Source organism: Pelophylax lessonae (assembly GCF_965119305.1).
Source record: "Pelophylax lessonae genome assembly, chromosome: 2".
Classification (NCBI taxonomy): Eukaryota; Metazoa; Chordata; class Amphibia; order Anura; family Ranidae; genus Pelophylax; species Pelophylax lessonae.
The window spans coordinates 363,030,987-363,049,311 of record NC_138769.1 but is presented as its reverse complement, the minus strand read 5'-3'; the positions used below and the strand labels follow the sequence as shown (position 1 = coordinate 363,049,311).

The following is an 18,325-nucleotide window of genomic DNA, read 5'->3' as shown; positions in this document are numbered from 1 at the left end:
AAATGTAACCATTATGCTACACTAAGAGGCGCCTCTCTTCTCTTTTATACTATATAGCTCCTGCTGGATTCTGCTTCTAATCCCATTGTGGAGGCTGCCATTTGTGGATGAACATTTTATGGTTACACAACCTATCACATTGCTATATACTTTTTATATGGACTATAAACAGAAGGACTCATGAATAAGTGGTTGTGGAACGAATCATCTGAGTTTCCATTATTTCTTATGGGGAAATTCGCTTTGATAAGAGTGCTTTAGATTACAAGCATGTCTCAGAAACAAATTATGCTCGCAATCCAAGGTTTTACTGTATATATATATATATATATATATATATATATATATATATATATATATATAAACACTGGGTGTTTTTGCACCCATTTTTCATGAGCTGAATTTAAAAATCTGAGACTTTTTCTATGTACACAAAAGTTCTATTTTTCTCTATTTCTCTCTGGCTAAATCTGTGTTAGTGAGCACTTCTCCTTTGCTGAGATAATCCATCCACCTCATAGGTGTAGCATATCAAAATGCTGATTAAATAGCATGATTATTGCGCAGGTGTGCCTTAGGTTCGCCACAATAAAAGGCCACTCTAAAATGTGCAGTTTGATCACACAGCACAATGCCACAGATGCCGCAAGTTTTGAGGGAGCGTGCAATTGGCATGCTGACTGCAAGAATGCCATGAATTGAATGTTCATTTCTCTACCATAAGCTGTCTCCAAAGGCGTTTCAGAGAATTTGGCAGTACATCTAACCAGCCTCACAACCGCCACGTGTAACTTCGCCAGCCCAGGACCTCCACATCCAGCATCTTTACCTTCAAGAACGTCTGAGACCAGCCACCCGGACAGCTGCTGCAACAATCGGTTTGCATAACCAAGGAATTTCTGCACAAATTTTCAGATATCGTCTCAGGGAAGCTCATCTGCATTGTCTTTGTCCTCTTCTGGGTCTCACCCTGACTGCAGTTCGACCTTACACGTTTCCACACATCTGTCATCATGCCTGTCCCCAGTTACTGGTCTTCTCCTGTCGATGACAGTTGTGTGGAAACGCATTGTGTGGAGCTTATGGCCAGTGACGTTATCGCCCACGCCAGTGGAAGTTCTGACCATCTTTGTTTCTGTCAATGCGAGTTACTGATATCCACACCTAAGTGTATAAGCAAAATGTATTTCAAACATGGGAGAGAGGGATAGAGGGTAAGTAATAGGGTCAATATAATTAACCACTTCAATACTGGGCACTTTTTTATGTTTTTTTTTTGTGACTTAAAGAAGCAGAAAGACCGTTGTCAGGTAAGGGAACATGCAGAAAACTCATACAGGATCCCCTATAATCCTACAAGCTGGAACTAAAAACCCTGCTAGATCAGGCATTTAAAGATAAAGTTATCACTACAGGAGAATATCAATTTCTGTGTAGGGAGCTTTATAAGCACCTGTACTTCTACCATTGTAAGGTTCTGGCACTCTCAGTGCCTCCTATCACATTTATTCCGGGTGATTTCAATCTACCTAGACAGAAGAAACACATATAGGTGTGTTTCCCTTTAAGGCTGAAGCTGTCATCACCCAGCGCCGGACTAGATGGCTATTCAGGGCATCGGTTCTCACTCACATGTGTTCGTTCAAACACCAGTACCTGGATACTAATCTTGCTTGAAGCTTCCATGCTTGCAAGCTCTCCTCGCTGACGAACCTCGCTGCGCTGATCCCTGCATCCTGCTACTGGATCATCCGCATCTCCTGAGCGATCCTTCGGCTATCGCTATTAGTGCTAAGTACCCCACAGGGGAAATCTCTATAGACTTGTACTAGGCTTACACTATTTAGCTCTGCATAGCAAGGACTGTCTTTTACATCTGCATAACTAGATTGCTAGCTCTTGAGGCTACTGCTACTATTTCCTGCACTGGGTTGATCTCTCCTGTATGCACCTGCTACTCTGTCATCTGTTATCATACATGATCGCTAACCCTTCCTGCATCCATCTGCACTGTCTCACCTCAAGTGTCTGTCACCTACCACTTCCACTCAAACCTATCCCTAAGACCTTTATCATTGTCTTACCACATGTATATAAAGTCACACTAGGAACCAGCTTAATTACTGTGTGTATTTACTTGCTGAAATAAGACCTTCCATACATGATGAGTCATTGAGGTTGGGATTGGTATCTCAGCATATCTCCTACATGACTACTGACGTGGAACTACTTCTGCAGCTGAAAATCCACACCTTATAAGAAACGCAAGGAGCGTTACAGATTGAACGAACCCAAAAAATGGATTCAGCAGAAGTAGCCACTCAGGTGACACAATTAAAACAGCAGGTATCTGCGTTAATACACGCACTTGCTGAATTGAAAAACGACAATCAGGCTCTGTCGCAGCAGGTAATTAGACTGACACAACTTACCTCTGCACAGTCTCCTGAACCCAAGATAAATCCCCCTTTGGTATTTACAGGCGATCGCAAAAAATTTCGCGAATTTAAAAACGCATGTGAGTTACTTTTTTTGCTAAAACCTCGTACCTACCTTACTGATCACATTAAGGTTTGTACTATTATTTCTTACCTATCAGGCGATCCTCGAGCCTGGGCAGATTCTCTTTTTGAAAAAAACGACCAGCTTCTCAACTCCTATGCCTTGTTCCTGGCAGAGCTCACTTGCCTATATGATGACCCCAATAGGCAGAGTACTGCCGATCTTCAGTTAAGATGCTTGAAACAAGGAAAAAGGCCTGTAGAAGACTTTGTCGCAGAATTCAAGAGATGGACCCTTGATTCAGGATGGAATGATGCATCTCTGAAAACCCAATTTAGGCTTGGCCTATCAGAAGCCGTCAAGGACGAGCTCGCCCGAGCAGAGATGCCAAAAACCCTGGATACATTGATACAACTCAGTATCACCATAGATAGAAGACTACGAGAAAGGAAGTCTGAAAAAATGGAAATGCCATTATCCAGTTCTTCTCAGAATTCAGCTATTGACCCCACTCCTAAACCCGCTCCAGGTAACCACAGACCCCGGCTACCTAAGGAAAAAAGGAGACCTAGTAGATATGGTGATCCTGCCTGGTCATGGTCCGAGCCTGCCTCAAACAGTCGACCTTGTCACTCTGACACATCCCATTTGGACCCTGATCCTACAGAGATGGATGAGGAGCCTATGGAGATTGGTGCCATACATGCTAGGTTGTCCTCACAAGGAAAAAGAGATCACAGGAGAATCTGTGGCCTTTGTTTTTATTGTGGTGAAGGGGGACATTTCATTACATTCTGCCCAACCAGACCCCATAGGCCTAAGGCTCTCCCAATGGAGGCCAGGCGAATCTGAAGGGTCTTCCCTGAAAAACAGCCTGGAAATTATCAAGGCTGTTGCCAGCCCTGTCCCCGTTCTATATCAGTGAAGGACACCCAGAAATTAACAAATCTTGGAATAGATATTCCTTCAACTCCAGTGAACTTTATACCACGTTCAAAAAACCCTCCTGTACCACCTCCTGAGGATACTCCTATTTTTGCAAGCACATTTCTGGCTTCCGATGAAAATACAGAGATTCTTGCACCTGACTGCGTACGTGCTTCTAATGGCACGGTGGTATGTAGGAAGGATCTGAGGATGTTTGAAGAAGCATTGGTTGCTAGGTCTACTAGGATTACTTCGGATGGTTATGCGTCCGATTCTAGTGAGGGGTCCATGTAGCAGACACCCTAACAACAAGTGATCCGATTCTCATCGGTTACCAACCTGATCCGACTTTTATATCGGCAACAAGGGATCCGATTCTCATCGGCTACCAACCTGATCCGATTTTCATATCGGCAACAAGGGATCCGATTCTCAGATCGGTTACCAACCTGATCCGATTCTCATATCGGCAACCATTTTTTTTTATTTTTTTTTCCGATTCTCGCATCGGAGACCAGTCTCATTCCGATTCTCATATCGGCGAAAAAAAAAAAAAAGAGAAATTTTTTTTTTTTCCTTCCGATTTTCGCATCGGCAACCAGTCTCATGTGATTCTTATATCAACAACCAGCCTTAGAGGCCTTCCGGAGCCGGCCTTACGGGGGGGGGGGTAATGTAAGGTTCTGGCACTCTCAGTGCCTCCTATCACATTTATTCCGGGTGATTTCAATCTACCTAGACAGAAGAAACACATATAGGTGTGTTTCCCTTTAAGGCTGAAGCTGTCATCACCCAGCGCCGGACTAGATGGCTATTTAGGGCATCGGTTCTCACTCACATGTGTTCGTTCAAACACCAGTACCTGGATACTAATCTTGCTTGAAGCTTCCATGCTTGCAAGCTCTCCTCGCTGACGAACCTCGCTGCGCTGATCCCTGCATCCTGCTACTGGATCATCCGCATCTCCTGAGCGATCCTTCGGCTATCGCTATTAGTGCTAAGTACCCCACAGGGGAAATCTCTATAGACTTGTACTAGGCTTACACTATTTAGCTCTGCATAGCAAGGACTGTCTTTTACATCTGCATAACTAGATTGCTAGCTCTTGAGGCTACTGCTACTATTTCCTGCACTGGGTTGATCTCTCCTGTATGCACCTGCTACTCTGTCATCTGTTATCATACATGATCGCTAACCCTTCCTGCATCCATCTGCACTGTCTCACCTCAAGTGTCTGTCACCTACCACTTCCACTCAAACCTATCCCTAAGACCTTTATCATTGTCTTACCACATGTATATAAAGTCACACTAGGAACCAGCTTAATTACTGTGTGTATTTACTTGCTGAAATAAGACCTTCCATACATGATGAGTCATTGAGGTTGGGATTGGTATCTCAGCATATCTCCTACATGACTACTGACGTGGAACTACTTCTGCAGCTGAAAATCCACACCTTATAAGAAACGCAAGGAGCGTTACAACCATCTGCTGAAGGTGCACAAAGACCCTATCTTCCCCCTGGGAAGACCAATCACTGCAGCTATGGATAGCCTCACGATTGGCCTGTCCCAGTATGTAGATGCCTTCCTTCAGCCTATATTTCAGTCCCTACCATCATACGTCTGAAACTTTTCTCACCCTATGGACACTCTTTCCCACTACACATGGGAAGAATCATACACCATGCTTTCTTTAGATGTGACTTTGCTATAGACGTCTATTCAACATGAGATTGACCTCACAGCGTTAGGTGACTTCCTTGCCTTGGAACCCAATCTTCACCACAGACAGGCCCAGTTTATTATAGAGAGCACACCATTTTGCTTGGAGCACAATTATTTTAAACATCTGGGGGGTTATTACCTTCAGGTGCATGGCACTGCCATGGGCACATCTTTCGCACTATGTTTTGCTAAGCTTACCATTGGTTGGTGAGAGGAGTCATGAATCTGGAGAAATAACCCCTACGTTGCCCGAATCATTTTTTTTGGTAGATATATTGATGACATGATTGTCATATGGGATGCACCTCTGTCATCAATTGCTCCTTTCCCTAAATATTGTAACAATAATGACATGGGCATTTCTTTCACACATGTACTTGATCCTTTGACCTTAGTATTTCTAGACCTTCAGTTATCGCACACGGAGGGCCACATTGTGTCCAAGACACATTTCAAGCCCTTCACTGGCAACTTGTATCTCCACTTTGCAAGTTGCCACTATCACAAAATTATCTTAAGGGTCAGTTGTATAGACTCAGGAAGAACTGCTCCTTGGATCGTGATTATACCTTGCAAGTAAGGATCCTGACTGACAAATTCCTTGATCCTGAACTAGTAAATAGAGCATTCTTGAAAGGCAGAGCCTCCATCAACAAAAACAGTGATGTACCTCCATCCACTAATGCTGAGGTTAAGTTTATAACACAGTATCACTATTCACACAGCAAGATGGAAAGAATTATCAGGCGCCACTGGGGTATCCTTTTACAGGACCCTAAACTAGCCCCAGTCCTGCCAGAGAGACACCGGATTATTTATAGGAAATCTAGAAACATAAGGAATATCGTAGCCCCCAGGAGAATCACCAATTCTTTTCCTTTTCGTCCAATTCTTTGATTACCTTTTACAATTTAGTGGGCATGCACCAATGCAAAAAAAATCAGTGCAAAATATACCTGTTCATTCAGCATTGCCAACAAAGCTTTCTAGACCATTCAGGAAAGACCTATTGCCTTAAACAATTTTTCAGTTGATCTACACAATTCGTGGTGTATTGTCTGGCCTGCCCCTGTTGCCTCTTATATGTGGGTGGCACCATTCGCACAGTGTGGGCCCAGTTTGGGGACCACAGGGATCCAAAGAGCATAGTGTCCCTAGGCACTTCCTTTGTCATCACAGTCAGTCCACCAAAGGGCTGCAAATTTGGGTTATTGAAACCATGCAACTCTAGCTAAGCGATTTCAGAAATTGTGTCACAGAGAGGTTTATTGGATTTTCACTCTCAATTCTTTGGCACCCAGAGGGTTAAATAAAGAAACAGAGATTAACACCATCTTGTAAACCTTCTGTCTCTCATGTTTTTGTTATTTTTCTTTTTGGGTATTAACCCTTAGAGTAATGTGCTATATCTATGTCCATGATACGATTATTTATTATAGTAGCCTTCACTTTCATTGCCACCGAATGTGTGACTCTTTACATACCTTCCTTTATATATATATATATATATATATATATTGTTGTGTGTGTGTATATACACACAATTGTATAGTTATACGATAATTATTTGTTTTTAGTGTCCACATGTTGCTTCTTTTATGTGGTTTTCACTTATTTATTATGTGTTTTCCCTTCCCTATTCTCTTTTTCACAGATTAAATTATGTAATTTTCGTACATATTTTCTTCCTTTTTTAGTTAGAACATGTTTCTTTGGTAATTATTTTTAGGTAATTGTATTGATTCATGTTTTTTGGTACATTAGACATGAGTGAATTGGAGGACTATGGAAGCCCACATGCTTTCTTGCTCCTTTTTATTTATGTAATTTTTCACTTGTCGTTTAAATTATTGCATTTGGCTATCCTCCATACACTCTGTCTGGATCGCTGCTCGATTCGCGGCTAACCAGAAGCTTCTGCTGAGCATTTTGTAGGACAGCCCTGCCCTGCTCATTTCCTCTCCTGATTCTATCGTCGTTCGGGTGATAGCATATATGCTCCCCCTCTGGGGAGGGGGGGGTCAGCCTGCAGGAGGCGGGGGCCTCAGAAACACTTTGTGGTCCACCCTCTCCCCAGCTTGTGTGCCCTGTCTTGTTGCAGCCAGTAGTGGTGAGTAAGAGCCTGTGATGCCGCCATTCTCCTGCTCCCTCATGTGGTTGGTCTGGACTTGTGTGAGCAGTGGTCTTTCTATCGGGTCGTTTTACCTTTGGTCACTCGGTGGTGGGAGCCTTGGAGTTTGCTAATGCCAGTAGCCCCAGTTGTCATCTTCAGTGGGTTGGACATCCTCAGCAGCCCTCCAGTCCACTCTGTCTACCGTGTTGGATACCACACATGATACCACAGCACCTCTACATGCAAGTTATTCAGATGTAAATGGATATTCAAATAAAGTGTTGTTGTTTTTACTCGCACTGACCTGGTGCCCTGTTTTCTCCTTTTATTCCTACACTGGGGAAGTAATCAGCATTTTTTTTACTCATTATGATTCTTTATACCAGTGAATTTCACAGATATAAGCAACATTTTTTACTGAATTGAAACTGATTAATTCAGTCTGTTTTGTTGTGATTAGCTTTGTAGAGATGAACTGTGATTGGCCCTGTCTGTACCATGAGATCAATGACAGCTAGCAACACAATTGTACACAATGGATGGCATAAAAAGAAGCCATCCATTATTTACAATTTTCATGTGATCTGCTGTTAATGGTCACAGCGATCACATGGTCCCAGTAGCAAGCTGGTACGCTGACCAGTCATCGGCTTTTTCCGATGGACACAGCCTGTGACAGATCGTGTCGCATATTTGCTCCCACCGCTGTCAATCAAATGCTGTGGTGCAGACAGGGCAGCTCTGGGGTGATACCGCACAGGTGCCCCCCTGGAAAGGGGCTTTCCATGGGGGCACTGGGTGGAGGAGGGGTGCCTGCAGTGCCAGCGGGGGACCCGCGAAGGGGAGGTCTGGGGCTGCTCTGTGTAAAACCATTGCACAGAGCAGGTAAGTATAGCATGCGCATTATTTTAAATGAAAAAAAAAAATGAAGGTTTAATGTTATTTTAGGCCTTAGAACCACTTTCTGTGTATGTATTCCTTGTTTTTTTTCTGTGTCCATATTTGTGTTTTTCACCCCAAATGTCATGCAGACAAATCTGTAAAGCAAAAGTGACAATTACAGTGGTTGGAACCAACTATAACAAGAACTGTCTGTGATGGGTATCTGAGGAGGGAATAGGGAGGTAGATGTATAGAATCAGGTGGAGGCACCTGCTTTGCCTGTTCCAGGGCCCCTTCCTTCCACATCCAGGCTAAAATGGTTTAACTGGAGATAGGTAGAGAAAAGGTAGAAAGTGCAGTGTCTGCAGTAAAAATTATATAGGGAGGTTTAGACTATGGGGAAAGAGAGGTCTTAGTGGGCACAGGAGTAGATAGAGAAGGAATAGGTGACAAAAATCGCGTAGAGGTGGTGTGTAGGGGTAGGTAAGGTAGAGGGGGTTGGGGATCAAAGTAGGGGGAGATGTGTTAGTCATTATCTCATCATTGTCTTCTCTCAACTAAGGTGGCAAGGTTTAACATTTGTCTGGTGATAGGTGAAGTTCTAAAACGTAAAACAATTCCCCTGTGCTCGAGTGATGTATGATGGGGGGAAATGTTTTAGGTGGACTTAAGTAGGTATGGCTAATGGTCTTGCTGCCCCCTCAGGATCAAGGGTATCCGAAACACACTAAAAGACAACAAGAGAGAAGGGCGCACCGACCTAGTGCATTACCAGCAAAAGCGTTTATTAAAATTGTAAAAAGTTTATATTATACTCACAAAACAGGTGTGGATATCACACATATCAACATGATGACCAACATAAGCTCTCCAAGGTAGCCAAGGCACTACGCGGTGCTGGATAGCATGCAGTGAACTGCATGAGTGCCCTAGCAGACTCATGCGGTTCACTGCATGTTATCCAGCACCGCGTAGTGCCTTGGCTACCTTGGAGATCCTATGTTGATCATCATGTTGATATGTGTGATACCCACACCTGTTTGTGAGTATAATATATACTTTTTACAATTTTAATATATGCTTTTAATGATAGGTGGAGTTCGCAAGACATGTAGACTCTCAGCGTTAGTCTGAACATCAATTCCTCCATGTTATAGATATTTTTAATCTGGTTTATCCATTCTTTTATGGTGGGCATGTGTGTGATATGAATCACCAATATCTAGTCTATCTAGTCTGTCTGTATTACTGCTCACACTCCATTGATCGGATGTTTTTGGTGGAGGTATGGGAGGAGAATAGAGATAGATCAGATAGAACACTGATGTGGGTTTGAGTCTAGTTTCCAGGATGTTTGTTAACAGTTTGTGAATACTCTTTCAGAATAGCTGGATTGCTAAGCAGGACCAAAAAATTTGTGAAAGTGTTTTCTTCTCCTTGTGACAGTGCCAGCATGTTTGGGGTATTTTCTAACTCATTTTATGTAGAAAAGCTGTGGTTATATACAAGTGCATCATAATCTTGTAGTCAGTTTCTTGTTTACAGGTTGAGTGAGCTTTTGTGTACAGACAAACATTCTCTAGAGAATCCCAAAAGCCAGTGTAGCAATATTTCCAGGCATTGGGCCTGAGGTGGCTCTGCCATTGTTACCGGTAACACTTCCAACACATTTAAGTTGAAAACCCAAGTGTAAGAACTGAGACGATGACCATTCCGGCATCTTTGGTTTGTGTCGTTTATTTTATAATGGGGATGGTAGAAGGGAATGAGTGGGATACTCATCTGGCTCAACTAGGTTCAACTGGGACACTTTGTAGAAAAATGCGCTGTCCTGACGCCAGCTGAATGCCGACCAACGCTTCCTGGTGCTTCTAAATACTTGTTCTGCCGAAAGTGCTGAAACTTCAATTTTAATTTTTTTAATTTTAACTTAAGATCCAGGACTGTAACGATCCTTGACTCTTGACACTCTGTCTAGCTCAAAAGTCCTGTGTATGACTCCCTCCAGCCTTTCACTGACTGAGGTAGCTCCTTGTAACTGCTGCAACTCTTAACACTGCACACTTAACTCTTCAAGGCCTAACCGCTGGCGCCCCCTCTACACTTCCAGGATCCTTTTACTAGGCAGGCTCTAGGATCCCTGGGACCTTCGCTGGAGTGGTCCCCTCTACACTAGGCAGACACCAGGGGCAGTTCACAGTACTGAGTCACGACCTCTGAAGGCTTTCCTGGAACTGAACCCCTCTTTCTCCACTGGTCCTCAGCACACCGGATCCTCTCTGCAGCTCGGCTCTCAATTCTGGATACTCAGGCAGCCACCCAAGACACCCGATCCTTCTGACAGGAGGAGAGAGAGCTGTACTCTCCCTCCCGGGACTCTGCTTCCCATCAAAGATGCTGCGTCATGCGTTCCCCTCAAACTTATAACCAATCCCAAAATCCTCTGCAGCAGAATTTGCCTTCTGGGGTAGATACAAGCCCGAATGGGCCACTGATTGGATTTCCTCCACTGCCCAATGAGAATCCTCTCACAGAGCCAGTGGGGAGACTCCTGTCTCAGTAACCACACCTGGGAGACATGACAGCCCAGCTGAAATCATGGCCCTGCTATTAGGCAGCATAAGCCCATTATACTTTTACCTTGCACCTACCTGTAGGGTACTACATCAGTATTAGTAGATGTTTCCACACAAGATTGGAAACAATTCACTAAGAAAGATTTTAGGGCCCTTAGAAACATGGTATAACGACTGGATGAAAATGACCTCTACTCATGAAGAAGTGCCTCTGGTACATACTGTATATGGCATCTAGGATTCCCTCTCATAAGGAATTTAGGAAAAACTTGAAAATGTTCCTTCCAATACTAACTAGTCCAAATATTGCAATCCTTTGCTAATAAGTAACAGCAGAATGTGAAAGAATTACTATTAGTGGTGGGCCGAACATCTCGAACAGGGGAAAAGTTCTAGCGAACACGCAAACTCTATTAAAGTCTATGGGACATGAACATGAAAAGTCAAAAGCCCCCATTTTAAAGGCTTATATGCAAGTCATTACCAAAAAAGATGTATGGGGCCCGGGTATTGCCCTAGGGGACATGTATCAATGCAATTTTTTTTTTAATTGTTTTTATGTGATTTTAATGATGCTTAAAGGGAAACAATAAAAATGAAAAATTCCTTTAAATATCGTGCCTCGGGGGTCCCCTTAATGTGCCTGTAAAATGGTGCATCTGTACGATGTAAGTAGCCTGTTGCAGCAATACTGACATTTCTAAAGGAAGAAATGTGATTTAAATTTGCTTGTGGCTGTAATGTATTGTTGGCTCCCGTCAATACAGATAAAAAAACATTATTGGTGTGGGGTCATGAGGTGACGTCATGCCACGTCAGAAGGGGACGGTGCCACCGGGTAATTTAACTGGGTGGCCTTGCCCCTTGCCTATAAAAGAGCTGTAAAGTTGAAGAGCAGTTTATGGCAGGTAGCCTCAGAAGAGGGAAATCGTTTTTGAAATAATTTCTTTTTTTTCGGCTGCGGCGGGCATTGTGATTGACGATGGATTTACATTGAGAGATACTAATTTCAAAAAATGTCTTAGGCGTTTCATTTTGGTGGATGGGTAGAGGTACGATGTACCCGATATCCATTCACATGGGGGGGCGGGATCTGGGGGCCCCCTTGTTAAAGGGGTTCCATATTTTGATAAGCTCCCACCCAAAGACCCCCACAACCACAGCCCAGGGTTGTTGGGAAGAGGCCCTTGTCCCCATCATGGCACCCCAAAGCACCCTCCCCATGTTGAGGTCAAGAGGCCTGGTATGGTTCAAGGGGGGGGGGGGCGCCCCCCCTTTCCTGGCCTGCCAGGCTTCATGCTTGGATACGGCTCTGGTATGGATTTGGGGGGGGGGGGGCCCACATCATTTATTTTTTTAAATGTTGGCGTGGAGTTCCCCTTAAAATCTATACCAGACCCAAATAGCCTGGTATAGATTTTGGGGGACCCCATGCTGTTTTTTTTTTATTTCTGTCATAGGGTTCCCCTTAACCACTTAAATACAGGGCACTTTCACTCCCTTCCTGCCCAGACAAATTTTCAGCTTTCAGTGGTCATTGGCGTTTATGGGAAATATTGGTCAGCTTGGCATGGCACTGCTCCAAGTTTTTAACATTGATATTTATGGGAAATATTGGTCAACTTGGCATGGCACTGCTCACAAACTATAAGTGACAGGGACAAAAAACTTGGGGAGCACCGAGAGGCGACCCAGGACTACAACATATCCATGCATTTTAAAAGTGGAGTATGCCTGTACACTACACTGACTGCACTAAACTGACAACACACTATCCACTAACTACCTGCCTAATTTCTATTGTCACACACTATACACGGCTGCCGTGTAAGCAGCAGCCTTATGTTGTGGGGTGTGGACTTAGCCCCTGAGCCATTAATGGGCTAAAGGCGCCCTGCTTTTGGCCAATCATGGCTCTGACAGGACATTGTGCTGGGATTGGCCAAAGCATACAGGTCAGGTACATGCTTTGGCAAATCATCAGCAATCAATGCACTACACCAGTGCAGTGCATTATGGGGCACTCATCGACGGGCGAACTTCCTGCCGAGCGCCCCATTTGTTCGTGTGTTCAGCGAACACACGAATAGCTGATTTTCGAACGTATGCTTGACTCAAACATAAAGCCCATCTCTAATTACTATTATACCAGCTCCAACATATGAATTAAGCCCTCATATAAGGGAAGTAAGATAGTTTTCTTAAAAAAAATTAACAATGTGAATCTATATGTTTTCAGTTGTTAACAATGAATGGTATAAAAAAGTCACCTCATCTAAAGTAAATGAATGTAACCATGAATTCCTCACTATAGTTATGGAAATCTATAACAATGTAGTTATTTCTGAAAAAAAAAAAAGAGTTTCTTCAAGTTGTGTACTGGGTACTGACATTTTATGCTTTACTAAATACACAATGATCCCCCTAGCTGCTCTATCTATCTCAGTCGATGATGGACTAAGAATGTCCATAAACTAAAGCTGGCCATAGACAGAATAAAATTCAGCTGGTTCAGCAGGGACCAGCTCAATTTCCATCAGTATGTGGTTGATCCTTTGCTACATAAGTTGGCCATTACATTGACTTCTGTTAAACAGACAAGTTGGAAAACTGTTGTCGCAGCCACTGATCGGTGTATTCTTACAACTGCAGATCCTGCTAGCAGAATGTCTTGGCAGGGGGGAAATCCTTCCATCCACCTCACCTTAGTGAATGGAGGAATCTGTTCTTTTTTTTTTTTTTTTTTTTTTTGTTCAGCCAGCTGGCTGAATGATAACTAGAAATGACTACACAAAATTCTATGGCTAACTTTATTGACACTCATCTTAGACCACATGTTTACTTTCATATATTAAAGACACGGTACACCTATTAAAACTAATTGATAGGAAGCAGATTCCAGAGAGAGCTTGGTTGGTTACTATTGACATTCAATGATTATAGACCTTCATAATTGAGGTGATTAAGATGTTCTCACAGGTACCTTGTCGGGACAAATGGTTATTGAAGACTTTATTTTGAAATTCCTGAACTTTTTTTTTCATCATCATTTTTTACATATGGTGACTCTCCTATTACCTCCAGATGCAGTTGTGTGCCCTCATATGCCAATCTGTATCTGGGGGGGGGGGGAGGGAGTGCAATTGTTTTTCTTGTGATGCCTTGTCTATAATATGATGGCTTAGGTATATCATTTTGATGATGTTTGTGATATCTGGGGTGGTGAGAGGGATCTGTTGATTGAAATCATGGACCGCTTGAATATAGATTATTACAATTTGAAATTTACAGTATCTTACAGCCAGACAACAATTTTGTTCTTGGAAGTTAATGGGATCTTAAAGGGGGGATAACACTTTGGTAAGTAGTCTGCAATGTAAGCTGACAGCTTGGCCGTACATTAACAAAAACATTTTTTTTAATTAAAGTTGGGGATAAAGTTAAATGAATTATTAGATATATTAGACTACATCATACAATTAGAAAAGTTAAAGGCAAACATTAGTATCTTCAAACAGTGGACACCCAAGTGGTCAACATAATATGTCTTTTTGTGAGTCATTTTGGATACTCTGTGGGCACAGGGCCATGTGAGCTCTCACAAATCCATTGTGAGAGTCTGCAGGGCAGCTGAGTAGATCATTGAAGAGGGTTTGCATTGGAGTGTCATTGTCGAGTAGATCATTGAAGAGGGTTTGCACTGGGGTGTCATTGCCGGCGCCATTTCAAGAACACGGCATGTCCTTATACAGAGTGCTGCCCACAATTGTCAGTGTGTCAGTGCATTGCATTCAAATTTTAGAGTGTGCATATTTGCTTGGATTGTAGGTTTTTACTGGAACTGTCCCCTCTTGGCACCTACTTTTTCTACTTTCACCAGTTTGTGACTAATGCCTTGGATTACCTGCCAGAGCTTTGAGACTGCAGGGCTCAGGATGCTTTTTTCATCCAAGGCAGTAGAAGTCAATTTGCCCCCCTTGTGGGCAGCTGGAAGATGTATTGCACCATGCAGTCACCAGAGTATCTTAGCGTGGCGGGCTGGAATTCTGGCCTCCAGGCACATGTCTGGAGGCATTGGGGAAGCTGTCACTGTATTACACTGCTAGGTCTCTGAGTTTCCCATTCTTTGTGTCAGAATGTTTCAGGTACTTGTTTGCCCAGTCTTGTCGTTGTGAGTGCAGGTTCCTTTATGGGAGTGGGGCACTGAGCACAAGGTTAGTAGTGCATATTGAAAAGGGCTCAGTGCGTGTAAAGCACAGGGTGCCAGATTGCATATCATACAGGGGGCAAGGCTCAGAACACATATCGGCCAATGTTAAATAATAGGTAGAGAGAAAATAACTAAACTGATAGAAAGATAGACAGAAGGCTAACAGACAGATAATTAATGCACATCCCTGGTAGCCATTTACATATCTATCAGTCTAATCCATCTACCCACATTAAAAACATTATGTCTGCGTGTCCTCATTAGATCCAGACTGCTTTACAAATATTGATTTGTAAATCATTGTAGCACAGAGACAGAGAGGACAGCTAGTCCCAGAGACCCTACATATTAATAGTGTAACATCAGGAAGACTGGACACCTGTCCACGGAGTAAGAGAGCCTATGTTTAGCCCATAGTTGACAGCACCGCAAACTCTGCGATTACTGCTAAGTTTCTGCACCAACTGCAAATTGTAAACTCAAAAGTCAGCAAAAGTATTTTTTTACTACTTGCTTCCTCTGTGGTTCTGATCTGGTTGATCCTCCAACCTCCAGATCCTCCCTGCTATACAGTGTTCCTTTATTGCAGATAACACCTTGATTAGCATGTGGAAATAAGTACCTAATCAGCTGTCTTAACTCACCCTATATATAGGTACTGTCGGCATGCTTTTTGATAAAAAAGATGATATTAAAGTTTCAAAGGCAAATTTTATGCTATGTAGACTTTGGATTATTAGTCATTAAGGTGCGTCTTTTTCTGGGCCCAGTTTCTCTCCTTTCAATTAAACGAATATCTAGAGCTGGAGAACAGAAGTCACATTTTATAACCAAAATGAAACATTCATCATACCTATTTAAAGATGATAAAAGCTATTAGGTGAAATATTGAAGATACCATTAACCTTTCTGTTCTGTTCTATACAAATGAAGTTATAACTTCTCTAATGTTATGAAACAATAAACTAGCCTAATCTCAGGAGTAATTAATGATATTCCTGTGTGGATAAGAGCGGCTCTGTCTGTACATTTATTAAAATCACAGCTTAACCTGTAACACACCTTTATCTGCTTCTGGGTACCTTTTGCTGTAATATTTCCATATACCTATCAACCAACTTTTTATTACTGCTGTAAATTCTAAAAAGGAAATGTACCACCTATAACTTTTAAAAAGGAATGTCATCTGAAAACTGCTATCAATATTTTGTAAATTAGATACTGGTTCTGAAGAAAGGACTAATGACGTTGTGATACTTCAAAAACAGCTGTCTATATCAGAAAGTTTCTGAGATACATGATGGGCATACTAAACACCAGTAAATGAACATTTCACACGTATGCATATGTGCCCTGAATATGAATAACTACTGACAAAAAACAAAAAATAAAAGACTATTGCCACAGCTTTACTAGATGGGTAACAGTAATTATTTATAACGTTATGAGGGAGAATCTAGCTGTGGAGAGGAATATTCATATGGCTTAGGGATATATATATAGACAATATATTGTCAAAAGTATTGGGATGCCTGCCTTTACATGCACATGAACTTTATTGGCATCCCAGTCTTAGTCTTTAAGGTTCAATATTGAGTTTTTCCATTTTATACAGCTTTAACAGCTTCAACTCTTCTGTGAAAGCTGTCCACAAGGTTTAGGAGTGTTTCTATGAGAATGTTTGACCATTCTTCCAGAAGTGCATGTGTGAGGTCAGGCACTGATGTGGAGGAAAAGGCCTGGCTCACAGTCTCCACTCTAATTGGTCCCAAAGGTGCTCTATCGGGTTGAGGTCATGACTCTGTGCAGGCCAGTCAAGTTCCTCCGCCCCAAATTCACTCATCCATGTGTTTATGGACCTTTGTTTTGTGCTCTAATCCAAATGATTTGGTGAAAGGGGGGTTTATGGTGTGGGGTTGTTTTTCAGGGGTTGGGCTTGGCCCCTTAGTTCCAATGAAGGGAACTCTTAAGGAATCAGCATACCAAGACATTTTTGACAATTTTATGCTCCCAACCTTGTGGGAACAGTTTAGGGATGGTTCCTTTCTGTTCCAACATGATTGTGCACCAGTGTACAAAGCACTGGCACACAAAAAAATTCAAGGGAAGGGGCAAGGATGGTGACGACACCCCAACCCTTACGAGTAGAGCAGCCCGTAGGGAGTTAGCAGCTTGTGTATATTACTCATATACTCCCTAACGATACCCACTGATGGGGAAGTACTCTATGCAAGGAAAAAGGATTCGGGAAATATAGATCACACTAGCTTAGCCCTGAAGAGGCTTAAAAGAGTTGTTTGACCAAACGTATTTGTGAGGTCATACACATAGAGTTGAGGATACACTTAAAATGGGGGAGCACAAGTGTAGTGGCACATCTGGTTTGGTTTTGGAGCACCTTAAGGAGAAAGTGGCTAAGAAGTGATATTTATGTGGATGGTGATTTGCTGGTGGGGTCTAGACTTCAATGGGGTGTGCCATTCGGGTTAAAACATTTCCCCTTTTCGAGAGTTCTGCTGCGAACCGACAGGGGGGTGTTCGGCCCATCCCTATCACCAACTTAGGACTCCAATGCCCCTGTTTTTTTTCCAGCAGCTCTAACAACTTTCCAGACTGTGTGCTAGAGGAAGCATCCGGCGCATTTGCATGCCAATGAAGAGGCACGACTTGTGTGTTTTAACGCACTTTGTGTGAAGGTAAAAAATCGTCATTTTGCAGCTTCCCTCCTAGCCACCCTAATATTTACCTGAGCCCAATCTTGATCCAGCAATGTGCATGAGAGCAACTGCTCTCCCCGAACTTTGCCTCCTCGTTGGCTCCCGCTGTTGTCAATCACAGCCAGTGAGGAGGCCAAGCCAAATTCTGTGTGTCTTATGGAGCATGAACAAGTACCCCTATAGCAATCAGCTTGCTATGGGGGCACTCAGAAGGGGAGGGGAGCCAGAAGCGCCAGCAGGAGACCCAAGAATAAGAGGATTGGGGCTGCTCTGTGCAAAACCAGAGCATGTAGATATGACATGTTTGTTATTTTCTTTTTAATTGTATCTTTAGTATAATTTTAACTTTTTACTAAACATCTCCCAGTAACCCCCTGCCCAAGGCTTAAGATTGCTATACACTGTGCAAATTTCATCTACTTCCTGATCAACTGGACCAAATATGCTAAGGGGGTGGCTTTGTTGTCTCCCTCCCACCCAACATCCTTTTTTTTTTAAAGAAAACAATAGCATGGCACAGGGTAATTGTCTATCCACTGTTAGGTCAAGGGATCTGTTTGATTTCTACATTCAGCTGAATGAAAAAAATCAACAGTATATTTCCATCTTTTACCTGTCCATGCCCCTCAGGAATCATTGCTGTGTTATCCAAAACTGGTATCTCTCCAG

General features: G+C 42.7%; 1 protein-coding gene across 2 annotated transcripts in view; it reads right to left on the bottom strand.

Moving 5' to 3' along the window:
* Window positions 1-18,325, bottom strand: part of CSMD2 (CUB and Sushi multiple domains 2) — a 1,446,274-nt gene that overhangs the window by 220,613 nt on the left and 1,207,336 nt on the right. The window lies entirely within an intron of this gene.